This window comes from Thunnus albacares, chromosome 1 (assembly GCF_914725855.1).
Source record: "Thunnus albacares chromosome 1, fThuAlb1.1, whole genome shotgun sequence".
Classification (NCBI taxonomy): domain Eukaryota; kingdom Metazoa; phylum Chordata; class Actinopteri; order Scombriformes; family Scombridae; genus Thunnus; species Thunnus albacares.
In genome coordinates this window covers 37,453,073-37,474,435 of record NC_058106.1, presented here as the reverse complement: position 1 = coordinate 37,474,435, position 21,363 = coordinate 37,453,073, and the positions used below count along the sequence as shown (strand labels likewise).

The 21,363-nt window shown below is 39.4% G+C and overlaps 1 protein-coding gene and 1 long non-coding RNA gene across 2 annotated transcripts in view; one reads left to right on the top strand and one right to left on the bottom strand.

The window, feature by feature from the left end:
* Positions 1-4,390, bottom strand: part of LOC122986650 (SH3 and multiple ankyrin repeat domains protein 2-like) — a 254,098-nt gene extending 249,708 nt beyond the window's left edge. The window contains exon 1 of the mRNA XM_044357941.1: positions 4,014-4,390. The gene's annotated coding sequence lies outside the window, so the exon portion shown is untranslated. The remainder of the gene's footprint in view (positions 1-4,013) is intronic.
* Positions 1,023-20,169, top strand: LOC122987839. Its single transcript, XR_006404627.1, has 3 exons — positions 1,023-1,149; positions 15,779-15,781; positions 20,158-20,169. It is a non-coding gene; the product is annotated as an uncharacterized LOC122987839 (long non-coding RNA).
* The last annotated feature ends 1,194 nt before the right edge of the window (positions 20,170-21,363 follow it).

Here is a 21,363-nt window from a genome sequence, read left to right as displayed (position 1 = left end):
AAGTCGACAACAATTAACGAAGATGAACCTGGACTCCAGAGGGCTAATCACAGTCATCATTAACATTGTAAATAATCAAAAGTGAAATAAAAGTCAGCCTGGAAACTCAAGGCAACATAACACAAATCTGGGCCCTTTGAAATACAGCCACCAAAGAGAGATTTCATTTATTTTGTGATACAACAAGTTTTACGCTTGCTTGCTCCAGAAAATAGGTGATTGTTTAAACCAGACTGATCATAACCTCCATGTAAATATAGTTTTTCAATGACCTGCAGCACCAAATGATGTTCACAGTCTGACAAAAAACAAAGTGACTCAACAAGTCAAGACCTATAATGAAACAGGTGCTGAGCTCTTACTGTGGCTGAAATTAATTTATGTTACCAGCACAGACTCTCTAAAATAAGGGTGAGTCATTTTAAAAACACGCTTGTGCAGTAGAAGGCTTATTTTTGGACATGGTGAGTTGTGATGTTATGCAAAATACCGTATGTTAATAATGACACAGTTTAAGACGACAACAGTCACACAAAACACTGTTATGAATGAGTGGAGAGACATAAGCAACATCATGGTGGAAGTGAGAGACAGAAGGGAAGGAAAGGAGAGTTTTGAAAGCTGTGAAAAAAAGTTATGAAATAATGACGTGAGCAAAAGAATATACATTTTTGGTGTATGTGGAGGCGTTTACATGCCTGCTCACACCAGCATTTAAAAGCATTTTCATACCTATTGTTTGTTTGCTCTGGTCTGAATCAGTGGATGAGTTGGTAAACTTGTATTTTTCCCTTCGTTTGGTATCTTTTCGCACAGAAAAAAAAATTAAGTGAACCAAAATGCCTCACTAAAAGCCAAGTGAACGTAAACTCAGGAAGAAGGTCTTGAAGGTCATCTGGCCAAATAGCAATAATTAAACATACTTGGTTGTTAGTCCAGGTCAGACCTTGAATTATTCTCCGGCTAGCTGCTAGCTGCTAGCAACTGTTGAAGGGTCTATCTGTAGCCTTGCAGACCTACACGACACACCCCCCTGACCCCGAACCCTAACCATCCCCTCTTCATGCCTAAACCTAACCAAGTGGGCGTGTCATGTAGTGAAGTGGGTGTGTCATGTAGATAGTGCGAGTCCGCAGATAGACCTACTTAGTTGATTTTATTCATCAACATCCCAGCATGCAAAGTGCTCCTTGTAGTCAGTCAGATTGACGTCGGATCAGGTTTCCACCACAAATATATCATTCCAGAATTAGTTTGTGACCAGACTGAGACCACGTCCTCTAAAGGGTTTTTGGTCCACACCTGAGTTTGATTTCTGTGTTCAATTCTGCCCAAATAAATCGTACCAAGGTGGAAAACCAACCAGAGTCCCATTCAACCAGATTAAACAAAGCAGGTTTGAAAACGCCCTAAAACAGCAAAATTTCACTGCTAAATCAGTTCATTTCAATGGAATTGCAGCCATCTGTTGGTTTGATCGCAGGGGATCAGTGATTGGTCGTTAGGTGGGCTCATTCACAGCTCATTCATGTTTCTGTCTGTCTGATGATTGGTCGAAAGAGGAGTCCAAAATGGAGAAAGCTATCATAGCATGTTAGCTGTGTGTCACCATCCAATTACTCTCCTGTTGGGAGTATTTATAAACTGCTCACCTAAAGAGGAATGATTGCAGACAATTACGAGACAAGAGTTGATGGTATAAGCTGTGTGAACTTATAAACTCATGAATAAGATAAGAAGCTTTCTACCTGACCATTAGCAAGCATGTGGGCTTGGAGAGCTTCCTTTCCGTCTTCTATAACTCTTTACTGATTGAGATGATGTACAGGGGTGTGAATGGCCCATTAAAAGAAAATAGAAGCTTGGATAGCTATTGTGACTGACTAGCACTAGCTAGTTACCTCAGTAGCTACAAAGGTTCACCAACTAGCCCTGCGGGTAGTCACTACATCACCAAACCTTTTACCACACAAGCAGAAAGGAGCTTAAAGCAAAACAAAATGTAAACCTGCACATCAAACTGCACCAAGTTGCTTGCTCTCATTTATTAGGAATGTCAGAATCACTTTATAATAAGGCACCCTTTATACAGTAAGAGCTTCAACAAATGGCTTTCTGAATGGTAAACCAGTGTAAAAAACACACACACACACACATCTATCCAGAAACCTGTCATTTATGTCTCCTAAAGGACACACCACAACACTGTCCTTTTAAAAGGTCGTCTTTATTACATGGAGGAAAGTAAAATGTTTTTAAGCCCAAATTGGCTCTCCATTAGGTACAGAGAAATTAATCAGAGCCAGGACTGTGTCACCGAAGAAATTGTCTCACGCTATAAAGAAGACAGTTTAAAGGGAGCAGAAATGATGTTGTGAGTCCTTTGGGAGAAAGAAACATATAAATGGTTAATAAATCATTTACTAGTGCTTTACAGATCAGTTATACGCCATCAATTTGAACAACTTTCAGGTTGCCAAGTTGGGAAAAATCCCCTTGGCTGGTATTTATCCTCCTCCAGCAGGACATTTACTGTGTCACCAGCTCGCTCTTTTATCAGGAAGATCACTCCAATGGACCGATTGACCCCTTACCTTCAGGAAAAATGCTGCAGAGCAGGGCTGCAGCTGAATGACTTTAAATATCGATTCATCTGCAGGTCATTTTCTTGATTAATCAACTAATCGTTTAGTCTATAAAATGTCAGAAAATAAAGAAAAATGCTGATCACCGGAACAAGGTGATGTTTTCAAATGTCTTGTTTTGTACAACCAACAGTACAAACCAAAAGATATTCAGTTTAGTATCATTGAAGACAAAGACAAACCAGAAAAAATCACATTTGGGAAGTGGGAACCAGGGAATTTTTGGATTTTTTTCTTTAAAAAATGACAAATAATTGATGGATTATCAAAACCGTTGCAGATTAATGGTCCATCCATTGAGTAATTGGTCAGTCAATCAATAATCAATCAATAAATTGATCAATAAATCAATAAATCCATTTATGATTGATGATTTAATAACTGTTTATTAACCAAACTCTTGATGTTTTTATAACATTTATGATTACAGATGACACCATTAAGTTAAGCTGTTGACTTATCAGATAGTGAGAAACCTGAGATCCTTATTAATGACTTTATTGACATTTGTAAGTGTAGAATTTATGGTTTATTAAAATTGTTCCCAAACTTTTCCTGCTGTGCCTCCATAAAAATTCACACATCTCCCAACACCTGAAATTAAGTTTTATCAATCAGCAACAATAATATGGCTCCAGCAATTATTGCAAGTCAATGCAGTAATTGATAATGTTATTAGTTACATGTTTCCTGTGCTCTCTCACAGTTTGGAAACCACTGGTTTATCACAGTGAGGCTCACAACCCTTTTTTTTAGATTTTTATTTATTTATTTTTTAATAGCATTTTGGCCTTTTTTGGATAGTGGGCAGTGACGAGGCAGACAGGAAGCAACGGGAGAGAGAGATGGGTATGACATGCAGCAAAGGTCAGTGGCTGGAAGGGAACCATAGACGTTGCGGTTATGGGGCATGCGCAGTAACCATTCGGCTGCCTGGTCCCATTTGTTAATCACTTCAATAATTACTTGACCATTGGTGACTTTTCACAACCTGGCAACCCAAAAGCTCCTCATGAATGGCGTAGGCTTTATTAAAATATAGCTATAAAATAAATGGTTTATTAACCATCAATTAAGTCACGTGTTACATTTCATAAAGGCTGCTTTATTAGAAAGTGTTACCAGGATTTAAAGGAAATAGACTCGATTACCCAAATATGATGTAGTGCTAAATGCAGGGAGAGACTACAAGTTCACAGATATAACAGTGCTCCATGTCTGGAAGGTTAAAACATATAAAAGTACGACTAGGTGTCCTATAAACTCACTTTCAAGCCCCACAAAGAAGTCCATGTAGTATTACTGTGAGGTACTACAGTATTATATGTATAAGGGTGGTGTAAAAAGTAACAAGAGGTTAACCCTTACCTTGGACGTCGTCCTCGGATCCTGTGCAGTCAGACTGTTTTATTCCCTTCACCTTGCTGTCCTCTTTCTCTCTTTCTTTTCTTGGTTTATTTGTTCCTAATGTCGCTTCATGCCTCCGACTCTCCAGGCGCACCGCGGGCGGTGGAGCAGCGCTGCCGGGGGAAAAACTTCCTCTCAAAGTGCGGATGTGTAGACGGAGGGAAGCGGGCAGTGATGGGCAGGAGGAACAGAGCGGCGAGGGAGGGAGAGGAGGAGAGGCGGCGTTTTAAACCTGATCTCCCGGAGAGAAACCCGACTGCTGCCGCGCTGAAATTCAATATGAGGCGACAGACACTCAGCGCGGCTCCAAGCAGCGCACCTCCTCTGCCTGGAACAGAGGAGCGAACTGGGGGGTGGCGGGGAGGGAGGAGGGAGGGAGGAAGGGGGCGTTTATTATAAGGATACCAAGCAAGCGCCCTCCGACAAGACAGGTGGATGTGTGCCTGTGGATATCTTTGTCATTTTTGTCACTTCAGGCCAGAAATCTCCCTGAAAGTGAACATGCAGTAGATTTTTTGAAAAGGAATCTGAATTTCCAGCTCAGTGTCGACACACACTTCATTCATTTATCAGTAGAGCTGGTTATAAATAGCAAGAATACAGTGAAGTCTGCTGCAATTTAATAAAACATCTTCACTTCCATCTGTAGCCTGGTGAAAGGTGGATTTATGACAAGGTGTAAAATCAAAATCAACAGCAGGGAATTAATTACCAGCATCATTAAATTCAGCATACAATAAAATATCCAATAAAGCTACTCAAGCTGGACAAAATACCTAAAATCAGAAATTACAGTATTAAAGGGGCACTGCAGCAATTTTATATTGCAGCCCCATTAGGTTGGGGGACTTGCAAAAGATATATTAACAAAATAATGATTCAAATCAAAGCAACAGAGGTTGAGATATCTTGACTTAAAACCTGAATTATCACATGAGGACAATGGAAACAAGTAGGCTAGTGAACACAACACTGACATATCATCAGCTTTTAAGTTGATATGTTGAATGTGTAAGTGAACAGTTGCCTATTTCCAGCAGTTACAGAGCAACATTATCATTCATGTGGAGTCATGTTTCTGTCCACCTGGTGAATGTAAGTCCAATATTCACTCTCTTTTAGCTCTGTTTTTGCTCTCTACCAACTCCTGAGGGAAATATCTGGCTCTTTAGCTGTTAAATGCTCCACTATGTTCACCAGCTAGTCTACAGCTAACTGTGTCTGTTTGCCGTTTGGTGCTGAGCAGGTAGTATACAGTGGCTTTTTACAGCTTTTTCTCTGAAAACAGCTGCCTGCTGCGGCTGAAAACAACGCTATGAGAGTGCTGAGAGTGGTCCAAATGGTAAAGTTGCAGCTGGACAGATAAACAATGAGCTGAAACTCGCTACAAAGCTCCGTAAAACCGAGGGGAGCTGCAGAGTCACTGGCAATTCTCTGTAGGTTCATCATTACGAGCCACGACCGAACACATTACACACTGACAGCTCAGACTGTGGTATTATATATATTTTAAAAAATCGATTATAGCCACTTTAAGTAATGGTACAAGCTCCAAAAACCCTGGATCCCACACTTCCCATAGTGCAGTTTGTGAAGTGTCTTTTGTTAGATCAATGTACTCAGTGGAGTGCCCCTATAAAATCATTTTGAGAATAATTTTGTGTCCTCCAAACTGTAAGAATACTGGAAACAACACATATCAGTCTTTTCTGACCTGATGACCCTCTTATCAGGATAACATGTCTTCTAAACAGGCAACCATTACAAAAAATTCATATATGAGTGTTTTCTTATCTTACTTATCTTGTGGTCCTAGTATAAAGAAACCAAAACTGACGGCAGTTAGGAAACAGAACGCAAACATCGATCTCCAGTCACATGTTCTGCGTCACTAATGACATCAAGCTACAGTGATAATTCTCACAACTACTAGAGGTCCTTGTCAGTTAAATGTAAATGTCGATCAATGTAGGCATTTAAACAAACAACAAACACTGTCGTTTTTTTTTTTGTGAGGACAGTCTGATCAGTTCAGATATTGATATATGATGATTTGGCAAATGTGGAGCTGCAACAATCGATGGATGAGTCAATCGACTGAAAATAAATCGGCAACTATTTTGATAACTGAGTAATTATTTTAGTTGTTTAAGCGAAAATGCCCGAAAATTTGCTGGTTCCAGCAATGTGATGATTTTATGGTTTTCTTTGTCTTCTGTGACGCAAAACTGAGTGTCAAATTTCATAAAACAATGATACAATTTGACCACGTCATCATGATACGATCCCACTGAAACAATAATATAATAATCCTGTTATCTTGATTTTACAGTTCTGAGAGGTGGTTTGAAGGAGAAAAAAAACAACATCAGGGGCATCTTCATACTGTATGAAGATATGACTCAATGTTGATCTTCAAAGAAAGTCAACAACATTAAACGATTGATGTTTGTGGTCCTGTGGAGTTATTACTGTAACGCAGCGTGTGCTGACCCTGAGATGGGATATATGAGATTGATTCATCCACCTGCCCTTTGAGCAAATTGTCTGTCTGGCTTCTCCCCTCGTCTCTCTCTTGATCACCCTCACTTCCTCTAGCTGTCTGTGTGTGTCCCGGAAATATTGGAGACAAGTGTACCCCCTGTAACTAAATGGTCATTACCATGACAACCAGCCTATAAACTGGGAATGGGATGATGTGCATCATGGCAACAGTGGCAGGCAGCCAGGACAACAGCCCGGCTCTACCCCAGGGGCAGGCGAGCATGTGAACTCCAGGGTGTGATACTAGTGTGTGTGCACAGAGTGATCTTTATTTTAGCCCAGTGACATCAGCTGAAAATAAAAGACAGACCAGTCACAAAAGTGCAAGAATCAGAGAGTAAGCTACGTCATTTTCCTCTCCACAGCAAATATTCACACTTTAGCAACAAATGGCTCTGGTGATTGCTGGGATCAGAACTGTGTACTTGTGGTTTAGGGACAAAATCCCGAGCCACCTGTCCAGTTTTCCACCCTCAAGCTCTGCCTGAATGTCATGTTTCATACAAAGCATTATCATCACTGTAGCTACACTTAAAGGAATAGTTTGACATTTTGGGAAATACCCTTATTCGCGTTCTCGCTGAGAGTTAGATGAAAAGATTGATACAACACTCATGTCTGTGTGTTAAGTATCAAGTCAAGTTTATTTGTAGAGCCATCGGTGACATCGGTAGTAAAAGGCACGAATAGAAGACAACAAGGAAAGGCAATTATAAATATGCACCGATGTAAGACAGAAAACAGAATAAATGTCATTAGATAAATATGTAGATAAATAAAGATTATAAAAATACTGAAACCAGTGAGAGCATCTAAAGGCTGCTGAAAAAATGTAAGTCTTGAGTTTCGTGTTAAAGGTGTCACTGGAAGGGGAACTTGAAAGCGGAAGACTATTTCAAAGCTTTGGAGCTGCAACTGCAAAGGCAAGATCTCCCCTACCCTTGAGCCTCCATCGTGAAACAAACTAAAAACAATTGTTGTGGGGATCTAAGCGGAGTTGGAGTAGGGATGCCAGCCCATGTATGACTTTAAAAACAAATAAGAGAACCTTGAAATCACTCCTGTATTTGACAGGTAGCCAATGCAGGGATGCTAGCATCAGTGCAATGCTGTCTCTCTTATTGGGAGACAGAGAAGACTGGCCAACACCCAGATACAGTGAGTTACAGTCGTCCAGCCTTGAGGAAATAAAAGCGGTGGTAACGGTCTTCATGTCCCTGAGAGAGAGGAAGGACTTTAGCTTGGCAATGTTCCTCAGCTGAAAATAGCAACCTTTTACTTCAGACTTGATCTGTTCATCAAATTTGAATGCAGAGTCAAAGATGACATCAAGAATTTCAATCTAACTAAAGTCAGGAGGGTGTGATTAGCATAGCTTAGCATAAAGACTAGAAGCAAGGGGAACAGCTAGCCTGGCTCTCTCAACAGTTAAATAATACACCCTCCAGCACCTTTAAAGTCCACTAATTAACATATTCTTAAATTCTAAAATGTTAGCATGCTAACACACTAAACAAAGATGGTGAACATGGTAGACATTACAACTGCTATTACATTGTAATCGTGACTATGTTAGCATACTGATATTAGCATTTAGTGTACAGACATGAGGTAACGCTCTTCTCTTCTAACTCGCAACTTACAGCACCAGTCAAAAGTTTGGACACGCTGCCTCATTCAAGAGAATGGGAAGGTGTGTCCAAACTTTTAACTGGTACTCACAAAATTCCTAACTAGTCCTTAAAAGGGAAAAGCTGACTTCTCAAGAAATTGAATTAGTTATTTCGGTAGTTCATTAACATTCTGTGAGAATGTGAACAACTCTATAGACATCAGGCACCTAAAATCCAAAGTTGTGATATCATTCAGCTGGAAAAGCTGCCAAAGACTGGGAGGGAGAGTTTGTATAACCACGACTTATGTATTTTATTATTATATAATATTATATTATTTATCTATGTCTTATGGACCCCTCAAACAAACAACTAGACTGTACATACCTCCACCAAAGCTGCTCAATTCTCAAAATCTTTTATAATCTTTAAACTACATGTCAGTTTAGATTTGCAACACACTTGTTACATGGCACACAGGAAACTCATCATTTTTGTTGTAAATATTTGATTTACATTACTGCGTTTTCATATGAAGTAATTTAAAAGGCTCTTTTATTATATGAGTATTGGTCTTAGTCAGTATAGGGGAAATCATCATCATCATCATTATCATCTGCAGCTATATTTATGTATTTTTATATCTTTTGGTTTCAAGTTCACTTTATCACAACTCATTGTCAACAATACACATTATTCCACATGTTTTATCCCACATCTTCAGCAACATTATCATACCTGCAGTCTTCCCTCCATTTAAGCGTGTTTCCCTGTCCTTCCCAGATGCAGCACGCTGGCTCGGCCAGGTGGAGCACCGCCAGTGAAGCCCTCCTCTCAGCTTTATGGCACATCTTCTGACAACTGTGAGCTGGCCACTGGTGATGATTTTGGGTCTGCTCATGTAAGGGAACTCATCTGGAGCTTGGGTCTATACTTCCTTTGTCCTTTCATATTTCATTAATTGTAGGTTTTTTATTGGCTTGAAAAACTGCTTTCAACTAATTGGTGTAACATGTAAAAAACACTGTTGTGCTGATCTGATTAGTGAACAGCTGATTTAAATTTTATCCTTAAAGCCTGATCCTGATACAGCTACAGTGACATGCTTCTACAGTGTTTTCATGCTTTAACAAGGATGCTTTGGTGGTAAAATTTGGGTATTTCTCATCTCATTAAAACTATATAAAGTGTCTCAAAATGGAATAATGGGGGTGGTGATACTGTAATATGTGTACATGTTTAATAATTCATTATTCCTCAGTGTAATCCCAGGAAGAAACAAAAACTGACTAGTTCAGTTTGGAGTTTATTTCTATCTCGCTAACAAAACAGCCGCTTTAGTGCTTCACAAGTTACAGAGGTACTGTATCTTCGACAGGAAACTGTAACCCCAAATGTTGCATTCTTTAAGTTTTCAGACTTTGTATCTTATACATGGCTATATGTCACATAATTTTAGGTATCAGCTTCGGTCTACCTCTGAAAGATCAGACTTGAGAAAGGAGCTAATAACCAAGCAGGTAGCTCCGGGTCTGAAAAGTGAAGCCAATGCAGAAGTGCCTTAAATCTGCATTCTCTCTAATGGCCAGTAGGGGGCGACTCCACTGGCTCCAAAAAGAAGTCCATTTGTATAGAAGTCTATGGGCAAATGACCCTACTTCTCATTTGATTTATTACCTCAGTAAACACTTTCCTAATGAGTTTATGGTCGTCAATACAGCATGATGGCCCCATTTAGAGTAAAATAGACGATAAAGCAGGGTATGCTTTAGGGTTTGGCTACCTTGTGGCTGCCTTAACAAATTGCTACCACAGCGGTGTGTGAAGTGCTGCAATTGGACCCTGGGGAGATCCTCGCCAACTCCATACTCTCATCCAAATATGGTAATTTCTCATTACTTCTGGCTCCAAAACAACAAAACGGCGACAGTCAAAATGCCAAACTTGAGGCTTCAAAGTCCACAAACCAATGGGTGACATCACGGTGGCCCGACCATTATTTTTTTTACAGTCTATGCCAGTAAGCCCTCTACACCGACTCCATCCACAAATTAATTAATATAATCAGTGGCTCTGAATGTTTCAATTAACTTGTGAATTAGAGTAATACACACTTAATTACTTAGTAATACGTAAATGTATGAGTCCACAAATGCAGGACTGTGACAACACAAGTTCCGGCAACAAAAGCACTTTGGTTAAGGTTAGTCAAATGTTAGAAAAACACATCTCATGCTTCAGGTCACTGTTGCTTATTTCAATATTTGACCAAGACCACCATCTTTTCCTAACCTTAACCAAGTGAGTTTCCGAAACATAACCATAGAAAACGTCAAATTTGGTCTTACAAATTGGTAGCATTTAAACATAAGACAGGGTTTGGTCTTGACCTTGTTCTTCATGGGCCCCTTACTTCCAATGAAGCGAAATCTTACAATATTTTAGACAATAGTTTTTCCAAATTTGTAGCAACAAATTTTAGGGGACTGTCCATTCTTGTTTGCCTCTGTACACGAAGCCGGCTCCATAAAGAAGTGGTTCTCCCAGTTAGGTCTGGAAGAATTTCACTGGCCTGCACAGAGGCTTGACCTCAACCCCATCCAACACCCTTAGGATGAACTGGAACACTGACCGTGAGCCAGGCCTTATCACCCAACATCAGTGTTGGACCTCACTAACGCTCTTGTGTCTGATATGGGGGCAAATCTCTGCAGCCAGGTTCCAACATCCACAGGCTGAAACCAGAAGAATGGAGGCTGATATAGCAGCAGAGTAATGCCCATCAATTCCCTCTCACACAGGGGTTGTATTGTTCAGGTGTCCACACACTTTTGGCCAGATAGTGTATGTTATACATTATGAAAGATCAAAAAAAAGAGTCTCTCCTATAGCAACATCCGTCAAGCCAAATAGCATTGTCATCTGCTACATAACACGTCCTTTGGAACTGTAAAACAAAAGATTCTTGTCTGAATGTGACCATTGTTTACTCACCATTTAGAATCTAAAAGAGATGCATTCAGTTGCTGTGAGGAACATTCTGGGGGTTGCTTGCTGCTATGAAAGATTTCCCAAAAAATGGGCTATTATGCAATGGCCTTAGCTTTTGAATTTCAGAAATATTTCGTAGACACAGCACTGTATACGCATGAAATTGTGTCCTGTTAATGCAGACAGGCAGCCATGCTCTCAGTAAAAGGTCCATAGCCTTTGAAGAACAAGAGAAGACATAAAATAAAGTAAAGATTTTTTTCTACAGCAAAACAGACATTTCAAAACAGAAATTACAAAGTTCTTCCCAGTGAAAACCACAAAGCACAACAGGCAAGATAGAGGCACAAAATAATACATCAAAGTAATAAAAGAAATGAAGTTCTTGGTCAGCCAAGTTATTAATAAAGCATTTCCCACTCCACACTCTAACATGAATAAACAGCAATTACTAGTAGAAGGGTGTCAAAAAGAAGGACCAGCACAAAGACTTTAACAGCAGTAGTGAATCAAAATCCCCGCTCCTGCAACACCCTCCTTTTTAAGAGCTCTCAGCTTCACAGCAGCCTCAGTAGATGCTTTTTTTGTTTAAAATGGATTCCGCGCTCATTATTCTTAAAGGCAAAGGTGGAAATGAAAGATTTCTTTTGTTGAATGGGGCTTTATCATCCTTGTATTACTGAGAAATTCCTGCAGGGTAGTAAATAAGCGAGACTGAGCTGACTTAATCTGAGGGAGAAATATGGCAATTAACAGTAGGATCTCCACCCAGCGAGGCTCTGCCCTGCATTCTCTCTTTGAACCAGCTGATAAATAGAGTTTTCTGGGTGCCTTCATAGCTATGTAAATAAACAATTAAGATCTGGTATGCAAGATGAGTGAAAACTTGCTTGCGCTGTTGTGTTATTCATGCTGTCACATCCTTGCCCTCTCCTCTCTGTTATCTCTCTCCAGATCTTTCAGTCTTTTATCAGCATTTCTCTGGCTCAGTCTCTCTCTACACACACACATATATAGTATGCACACACACACAGGAGCTGACATAGCATGCGTGGTGTGTGCACGTGTGTTTATGTTTTTATCACGTCCATCTGTTTGTGTATTTAAGTGACTAAATGATTTCTGGGTGGTTTTCAGTATGTGACATGAGCTAATTATGAACTGGGTCTTCGAACTGCCAGGAATAATTTAGCTTTAGTTTTTTTTTCACAGCCTCAACATCCTTTTCTAGTTTGAACAGAGGAAATGTAGTTTCATTTTTGTTGATCATTAACAAAACAAAAACTTTTATGCGCTGAAACAATACATAGCATAGCTAGTTAGTTATGTTTACACACTGTTTAATGTGCTGCAGCTGAGCAGCTAATTAGCTATCTAGCCTGCTAATTGACTTAGAGGTGCACTTTTCCCTGGTGAATGCTTGTTTGGTGGCTCATTCAACAAGCTAAGGTGCAGGACAAGACGTGTGCTCATGTTTATAAGTTAGATAAGAAGGAGACTTTAGCAGGAAAGCTAATGTGGGTTGTTGTTCAGTGTCTTTGGCTCTTGTGTTGTGTAGCAGGATGCAATCAGGCTCAGTGTGACTGTCTGCTCTGCCGATGATAGAACGACATGCTATCGCTTTATGAAGATTTGATTGGCTGTATTGGAATAAGGAGTCCAGCTATGTAAGTGGATGATAGAACAGGATAGAACAGGACTTCAAAATGTAAATTTCTTTGTTTGATTTCTGTTTTTTTGTCGAAGGAGAACACAGGACAAGTGATTTAACAGATATGTTGCTGTAGGAGACAAAAGAAATGTCACTTTGACATTAATAGGAGCCTTGCTCAATTTTTGCCCCACTTCCATCTTTGCATTGACTTTGTACGCAATCACACCAGCTGTACTTCTTGTTGGAAACGGCTGCCTATTCTAATAATGCAGAATATGTTCAGACTGTAAGACAATAAAACAAAACAAGGATAAATGTCAAAAAGATGTTAAAAACTCCCTAGAGCTGCAGTTAGTTAGATAGTTAGTTTTAGTCATAAGTCATTTTACTTGTGTTTCAGTTGTTTGTTCACACCATGTGTATGGGCTTTGGACAATTTAAAAGTTATAATACTTTTACAGCATTATAAATTGAAGACTTTAATTTCAGGACATGAGAAGATTTCTGTCTTATTAACTGACATCTTTTTTGCTGCTTTGAGACCAGCCAAGATTTACCTTTGGCTTAAATGGCTCAGTCTGTTTGGTGGTAGGCACTGTATGTTATCAGAATTGTTTAACGTGGGGAAATACCCTTGTTCCCATTCTTTTTGAGAGGTAGGTAAGAAAATTGATATACCTCTCTGAAAGGTGTCTGTCGAATATGAAGCTAAAGTCAGCAGCCAGTTTAGCTTAGCATAAAGACTGGAAGCAGGGAGCAACAGCTAGCCTTGCTCTGTCCAAAGGTTACAAAATCTGCCTACCAGCACCTGTAAAGCTCACTAATTAACACATTACATTTCCTTTGTTAAATTATAGAAAAAACAAAATATAAAAACGACAAGTAGACTTTTTACAAGAGGTCTTGTCATCAGAGAAAACTCCAGAAAGTCACTCCGCATGGCAAAAAATAGTCCAGCACATAACCTCCTGTAAAAACACAACTAACTCTCTCACAACTCAATCTCCTAAAATGTCAAACTATACATTTAGAAGATAGCATCTGTGTTATCTGTTACAAAAATGTAGAGCCACTTTATTTCTGAGGGCAAAGTAAACAGAGAGAATGAGAAGTCATTTGTAATTGGAAATGCTTTTTGAGATGAATGTTAATTCCAAACAATAATGATACCCAGGAGGCATTGAGTGTTTTCTTGCATTTTTGCTATAAAAATGAACCAGCTCTAGTTTTGTAGTGACAAAAACACATACTTTCATCACAGCAGTACTGGAACAGTTAAAGTCCAGCAAATGGAGAAACAACAATGTGTTAGAAAAAGCAGAGGAAGCAGAAGAGAGAGGAGGGATAGACTGGGATGGGATAGAAAGGGTTTAATGTTAAATTAAACTAAATCCACTTCTCCCTTACTGTCATTCTTGCTCTCTTCCAAGTCTGTGGAGGCAGTGTTCTCATGAAAACTGCAGGAGCAGAGGAGTCTGCCTGTCTGTGTGGATCATCATTTGGATGTTAAGAATATTGTACAATGCTTAAACATGAGAAAAGAGTGGGTGGGGACAGAGCTAACTGTTAGGTAGCAAACCTGGAAAATCATTTGCAGATAAATTACAGCTCTATTTGACAATTTCAAAGAAATACTACACCAAAAACTATAGTTTGAGTATCAAATCCTCAAAGGTTTGTTGCTCGTTCCTTCATGGAGGACCACAGATGTTCTTGGTTTGGATTCTCAGCACCAACAATGGACTCTGTTGGTGACCCAGCACCGCAAGAAATCAAAACATCCAAAGAAATTTCTCACCACTCACTGCAGAGTGATCTACCTCCTGTGTTTGTCTGTATGCTCAGTATGTTCCAAACACTCATATTTCCTCCAAAATAAGGCTAATTACACAGCTTCCATCGCTAGTGGGCTTAGCTGTTTACATTAGATCATGGTGACCAAAGCTGGATTACTAACCAAGCAAACTGCCCTCAGGCCCCAGAACTCCAGGGGCCCCGGATGCTGCACGTCTGCTGTGTGTGAACTGATTTGTGGTTAATTTGTTTAGAAATAATAAATAAACACCCCTAAAGCACAACACCACTGACATGATAAAGGCCTTAAGGTGTATATGGTGGTTTATTTCCTGAATTGAAAAGAGTTTCTCTATCTCTATCATTATTTCAGTTTTGCACTGACATTTTGCATTTTCCTAGATGTGTGTTCATGTTTATAAGTTAGATAAGAAGGAGACTTTAGCAGGAAAGCTAATGTGGCTTGTTGTTCAGAGTCTGTGGCTTTTGTGTTGTGTAGCAGGATGCAATCAGGCTCAGTGTGACCGTCTGCACCATAAGTGGATGATGGAACGGTATTTAATCTAATTAATGCAAAACTGGGGGTCACAATCATGGAATAAATTTCTTCCTTTTGGTTTATGATTTTTTCCAGAAGGAGGACAAAAGACAAGTGATTTATTGTGCAGATATGTTGTTGTAATAGACAAAAAGGCTATTTAATTTCAGTTGGACTTCAATAGGAATCCTGCTCATTTTTTGCCCCACTTCCATCTTTGCATTGACTTTGTACAAAATCTCCTCCCTCTTGTTGGAAAGGGCTGCCTATTCTAATCACAGGCAGGCTGGAAGACAATAAAACACAAAAAAGTCAAAAAGATGTTAAAAACACTTTGACACTAACAAAACATGCAGAAGAATTCTTCATTGTTAAAAATAATTCAATATCAATAAATGCAGGACTAAAATCCTTGCTATATACAAATACACAGATGTACTGTGTAACAGCATATATTTAAAACAGTCTGAGCTGTGGCCCCTTTACATCATGCTTCTTTTTCCTAAAAATCACTTATCACTGCTGTCAGCACATTCTCAGCTCAGTGTATTTATATCTTCAAGCCACCAACTGTACAGAGAACACAGAGGAGGAAGTCATCTGGACATGTTATTTTATGTATGGTTGAAAGAGCTGAGGGTCTTGAGCTGGTAGCCAGGGAAGACCTTGTTGCTATGGTAACTAATTAACCATGTTGGGTGGGGGTCATGCATGTTGTAGCCTGCTAGATCTGCATGAAAGATGCTGATGTGGACCATTTGAGCTCATTCTTAAATAAGGAGAAGCATCTTATGATTCCTGACACAAGCAGGAGAAATATGAAAGAGCAAAATATGAATGAAATGCTGTTTCGATGACTCAATTGCATGTGTCCGTGTACATGATGGGGTCAGTGACTTGACGAGATGATGAAGAAGCCACGTGAAGTAGAGAAAGATAAAGAAGAGTCAGGAGAGGGATGACCAGCTCTTGAGAAAATGACAATTGAGGTGTCTGTCAGGACATATTTGTGAGTGAACCCAATTCCAGAGGTGACAGAGGACAGTCTGGAAGTTGAGAATAAAGTAAGTATGGATCACAGACGCCCTTGACTGCCTCAAACACACACACACACACACACACACACACACACACAGAGCAGTCTGAAGTGTAGGAGGAACCTCCATCTTGCCGTTCCTCTCTGTACACACCAGCAGCAGACCTAATTGCAAAGTGGGACATTATATAGGGCACACTGGAAAAAATGGAGGGCTAAAAAGAGAATAGGAGGCAGGCGAGAGCAGTGATGTAGTAAAGTCCTGCAGCATCCAAACAACACAAACACAACGTTGTATACCTGCAACTGTATTATATATCTACATAACACTACATGTTGTGATTGCATGAAAAGTAACTGGCAAACGATGATGGGAAGTCTAAACAGTTATCTCAAACTGATGGGTAAATGATTGAAATAGATAAAGTAATGAATAAAGGTTGATAGAGACAAGTGATGGATAAATGGTTGAAATCATTTGCTAAAAATGGACAAATGGCTGAAATGTCCAACTTCTGCCACTCCAAATGATGTCATGTTTTAATCTCCCCCCCCCTTTAATCTGATGGAATAAATACATTATCTACAACTCTTCTCAGTCTAATTTATCAAATCAATTTCCAAAAGTTTTCCTCTGAATTGGCAGTAATTCAGTAAAAAATAAAGAAAAAAACAAATTACCATTATTTCTACACTGTTGTTTTATTATAGTTAATATGCAGGCCCCACTTGTTCATTAGATGAGAGAGTTGTGCTCACAGTGGTGTTTCTAACTTGATATGTGGTTGATTGTTTTTATTTTATTCCCCCTCAGATACAATAATGTTTGAATTACATTGATGACAGTGATTTAAAGAGATAATAGGATACAGTGTTTGAGAAACTTTGGCAAAGGCATTTATATAAAATCTATGGGGTAGAAGATTGTTTTGGTTTGGAATTTCCGCCTTTAATGATAATAAATCTTTCTACAATGTCAAATTTAGCTTCATAGAACAGGAAATGTTAGAGTGGTTGTACAGTAATTACACAATATTACAGTTTAAAAAAATATCAGCTGTTAGCGTTGCTGGATCTCCGTGTATTGATTTGATTTAACACAATTAAACAACACCATGTAAGCACAATATCGACTAAAATAATGAAAGTCTTACTGTGCTGCTTCAGCGGCACATATATCCCCTAACAAATTAAAAAAATTCAAATTACCACAAATCAATTAACTCACAGTGAATCTGCGGCTTTCAGGGCCTGGGTCAATTTACCAGTCTGTCCGGTGGGTAATCCAACCTCCACCAAGATGAAAAAGACTGAATGAAATTAATGAGATGAGTGTTGAAACAAAAGTTGGAAAAACATTGTAGGTGGAAATGGATGAACAGACATATTCACCCTGCACCAAAGAATCAAGGAAAGGAACAATTTTTGGCTTTATGCCTTTTACTTTCAAAGTTATGAGCCAAAATATAAAAAGCTTTATAAATGATCAGTTTTTTACATTTACGTTTTATCATTTGGCAGATGTTTTTATCCAAAGCGACTTACAGGCGAGGCAAGACATTAAGCAAGCATTAGAGGACAGAGACTCAGAAAGAGCTCAAGTAGCTGACCAGGTACAAGTGAATAAGAAATGCCACAAACAACAAGAAAGTAGTGCAACAATCAACAAGGTGCTAAAAGGTTAAAGGGGCTTCAATGAAGAGCTGAGTTTTCAGACGTTTCTTGAATGCACCAGAGGATTCAGCTGACTGTATGGAGCAGAACCACAAATGAGAGGAGTCTGGATACCATGTCGTCTCGTACGAGGCGGTGCTGGTGTTACCAGACGTCGTTCAATTGCAGACCAGAGCAGATCTGGGGGGGTGGATGGTCTGATGAGAGACTCAAATACTAATCAGCTTTTTCTTGGTTTGTGATTTAAAGCTGCACTAATTGATATTCTTATATTGACAATAGAAAAAAAAATACTATGTGTAAAGTGAATGACAAACCCATACAGAATTATCATTCAACTCTGCAGTTTCATTCAGCTCTATGGAGCATTTTAGCATCTTTCAGCTCATTGTTTTGGATTTATGGCACATTCACTGTATGGTTCAGTGTCGGCAATCTCATCTGCCTCATTTCCAACAGCAACAGGCAGCTGTTTCCATCTAACAAGCTACTGTACACTACCTGCCCAGTACCAAAGTTAGCAACTAGCTGGTGAATATAGTGGACTATTTAGCAGCTAAAGAGCCAGATATTATTTTCTGAGTTTGGATGAGACCAAACCAGAAATCAGAAGAGAGTGAATATTGGACTTCCATTCATGAGGTTGACTCAAACACTACTCCAAATGAATACTAACATTTCTCTGTGTGTGCTGTACCATCAAGATCATCATATTAACCTTAAAAGGTGATAATACTGTATATCGATATTGTTTTTATGGCTTCTTGTTCTGCCCTAATGTGGCTGAAAAACATTGATTAATGCGGCTCTAACGTTCCATTAAATTTAACTGAAATCTGTTGAAATGTCCAGCTTAATAAAAGACAGACACACGTGTAAGACTTGTTTGCAAAGTTAAAAGTAAGTATGACATTTGTGGTTGAGAAGCAGAAAGAGATGTATGAATGTAGAATATCAGAGAGCTAAAGGTCGACCCCTGTGGAACATGTTTCAGATTAGCTGCAGCAGCCAAAACAAAGAGCATAATTTTGAACAACTGTAGTGTTTTTCTCCTAAGTGATGAAGTAATATATTATAACAGTGGGAGACTCGCTCAGGCAAAACCATCTTACTGAGGGAAACAACTGTATCAAGCTGTATCAAAAGGCTTTGCTAAGATTTAGGAGAATCAGGATCGAACCGCCCCCCCCCCCCCATAGTTTGTGTTGAGGAGGTCAGTACCGATGCCATCGATCCTCTGGGTATCAGGGGGATCATAATGGGACAACTGATGATTGCATCCCCACTGATTTATCTGAAAAGAGTCCTGCCTGCTTCCCTAGAGAGCTGAAAATCATTGACTCCACCAGCAGTGTCACAGAGACTCTCAAATGATTTTTCCTCACCGGGTAAACCGCAGCATGCCGTTAAATCATCATTACTCTCTGATACAGTTAAAGTACTTGTCTGCCCTCAGCGCATATCGTTGTCTAAGTATTTCTTATGCTTACATGCTCCAGTGTTTCACGTTGATGCATTAAGATGAAGATGGGGTCATTAATTTGTTGAGCACACCTTTACTGGAGCCTGCTTTTACTCTCTCCACCACCACACATCACAGGTGCCCTTGTTCACTGCTCTCTCTCTCTCTCTCTCTCCCTCTCTCACTCCATCTCTGAAAGCACATTAATCATAGCAGTCTCCCACATGTTTTCACCTCTACCTCCTCCCCGCCCTTTTTCTCCTACTCCTCCGGTTCTCTTCCTCTGGTGCTGGAGGCAAGTGGGTCACCGGCAACTGGAGGACTGCTTTCACTCTGGTTGAGAGCGAAAGAGAGATAGAGAGCGAGCTGGAGGCTGCAGGAACGAGCCTGAGATGCAAGTTTCCGATGAGACGCCTTCTTTTATTAGAACAACGTCTGAGTGGTTTCCTCCAGAAGATTTGAGAGCCAAACCAAGTTGATTTCTTGTCAGTATAAAATGTAAAACTGTGCAGTTCAGGCATATAAATGTGGATCATTAATCCCCATCAGAAGCCTAAAAAGCCTTAAAAATGTGATTGTTCGGTAATGAAATACAAGAGGTGTAATTCCCCCTTGATCAATGGCCACAGCGGCACAGCAGGGAGAGATTCAAGAAACAGTGAGAAAACCTAATTCCCCAAGGAAGCTCTACCCCTCTACAAATCTGCCTTTCTTCTTTTTATAGGACATCATGTTGTAAGAGACGAGATCGTGTCAAAAAAGAGAAGAAAATGGGAATTTCTTCATTAATATTCATGAGGTTGAAGCCTGTCTGTAGAGGCAGGAAATCAGCTATTGTAGCTGCAGATGAAATAACTAAAAAAAAAAGGGTGAAGAAAAGAAAAATGAGGAAAGATGATGGACAGTATACAAGGATGATATACAGTATGAACCCACCTCTGTGCTCCCATTCATGATTATTCTGAGAAAATACACAAAAATACCATCCTGCTACAGAAAAGGTCTGTTTTTACAACCTGGTCTGTGTGGATGTGGTTTGTGGTGTTCTGGTGTTAAATGAGTCGACTTTGCCATCTAGTGGTTCCATGTGGACATTACATCTAACACACATATCTCTACTAAAACATCACGATCAAATACAAACAAGAAAAAAAATCAATATGCAGAGAGAGGAAAAAAACCTATTGGGCTTATTGATTATCAAAATAATATACATACATATTTAAATATGCAAGAAAGACTTAATCAGGATTATGCAGATTATACAGATGTTTGTGTTAAAGAGGATATATTCTGCACATTTCCAGATTTTATTTATATTCATATTCTGGGGCTCTAAAAATACAAACAAACACACAGACACACATAATAAAAAACACTGAAAACACAAAGTAGCACCTCCCCAGGTGTGTTTCCCTTTTAAGATTGTTCATTGCTTGGTCCCTTGGTTCCTTGGATTTGCTGACTTTCCTGTGAATGCATGTGCTTGTTGTCATTTTCTGTGTGAAACGTCTGATGAAAGTTGCTAAACTGAAACATAGCTACTTAATAAAATCACCATAAGTGTTGACAGTGTGCAGGAGTTGATTTTTGTCATATTTTTATACGGGTCTACTACCTACGACAGGTTTGAGATTATGTCTGTATGACACAGGAGCAGATAACATCAGCACCTTCCTCTGCTAGAAATACACTGCACTTCATCACCAGCAGGTCATAAACATTATGATATTCAGCTGTGATTCTTTCTTATATGTTTTTTTCCTCTTGGCTGTTGTGGATACTAGACATTTTCAGCTGAGACAACTAGAACTCTGCTCTATTAACAGCTTTTATCTAAAATATGTTAAATGTTTTTGTATTAAACTCAAACTGAAATCACGCTACACTGTGAAAGCCCAGCAGTTTAAACCCAAATGTATGCTGTTACTTCAAAGCAGATTGGCTGCTTCTGTTCTAAGGCTGCAGTCTCTGGAGAAATCTGTCTCTGTGTCCCTGAATGACT